Consider the following 1,377-nt stretch of genomic DNA (forward strand, 5'->3'; position numbering starts at 1 on the left):
AGCGAAGTAGATCGGACACAGCTGGACATCTCAAATTCAAGAAACGTTCAAGTGTACGAGTAACAACCTATTTCAGACAAGCATTCAAGTGCTTTTGAAGTTCCAGCTAATCGAGAAAGCGTAATAGTTGTGCACATTTGAGCAAATGTTTTGCTGTGTGGTGCTGAGCGAAGGAAGGGATCAAGGACGGCTTTTTTTATGCTGAACTGAATTCCTCGCAGACGTTTAAGAACACTTAAGGCAAGCCGAGTCCAAGTGTACGAGGTACAACCTCACTGACACAAACATTCAGTGCAAGTTTTTAAGCCTCAAGTTTATCGAGAAGCGTGAGAGCTGTGCACATAAACATTTGTGCAAATGTTTTGCTGAGTGGTGCCGAGCAACGGAAACGAACATTATGGCCGCCGCTCGTACGGATTTCATGGATGAACTTTTTTAACTGGAGTCCTCGTAAATGCGTAGAAACAGGAAGGCAGGCATTAAGCTTTTCTTGAGAAATTTCTTTGATCGGTTTTTCCCTCTTACCGCCAGGATTTGCAAGCCATCCTGAAATTTTTGAAGGTAACCAGTTCTTATTGTTGTTGTTGTTGTTGTTGTTATGTGATCTAAAACGTAGAATCGTGCAATTTTTCTGATTTTAAAGGAAACTTCGGAGATACGTTCCATTAAATAGTTTCATGCCGAACTTTGTGGTTTTTATTGTTGTCATTGTCTGGTGTTTCTTTTCTTTTCTTTTTTTTTCTCCATATTTCGGAAGAAACTTTCGCTTCCCGCTAAAAAAAAGTTTTTAGCTTAGCGACACCTGGGGCAATCGTTTCCCATATAAGGTCAAACTACGATATATGAGCTGATAACCGGGATTTAGTGAACCAATCAGAACGCTAGAAATGCAATATCCGAGGCTGAGAATTTAATAATTTTTATTATTTTCTGCTGCTGCAGTTTATTACAGCAAATATTCAGAGAAAACAAATGTTTTAATACAAAGCAGAAACAACCTCGTGGGTATGCCAAGTGTATATGACAGTTTTTGTTTTATTTGATTGATCAAATCTTCATGTTGTTCTTGTATGATAATCGAGAAAAAATTCCTTATCCTTTTTTCTTCCCTGTGTTTGGGACTTAAAAAAAAACAGTGTCGGATACAATACTGCGCAAGACGGGAGACTGGAGATAGTAGGGCTGTTACGTCAATAAAAGAACGCTAGTCTTGCCATTTCTCTATTCCTCAGCTGTTTTCTGTGTGTAGAGGAAGAAAACTGCGTGGACAAAAATATGAATAGGATTGTTAAATACTCAGAATGAAACAACTGAGAAATAGAGAAACCGAGGGACTAAGCTTTCCTGTATTGACGTCAAAGCCCTACAATCCCCAGT

Source organism: Pavona decussata, unplaced genomic scaffold, assembly GCF_977016875.1.
Source record: "Pavona decussata unplaced genomic scaffold, jaPavDecu1.1 SCAFFOLD_207, whole genome shotgun sequence".
NCBI lineage: Eukaryota > Metazoa > Cnidaria > Anthozoa > Scleractinia > Agariciidae > Pavona > Pavona decussata.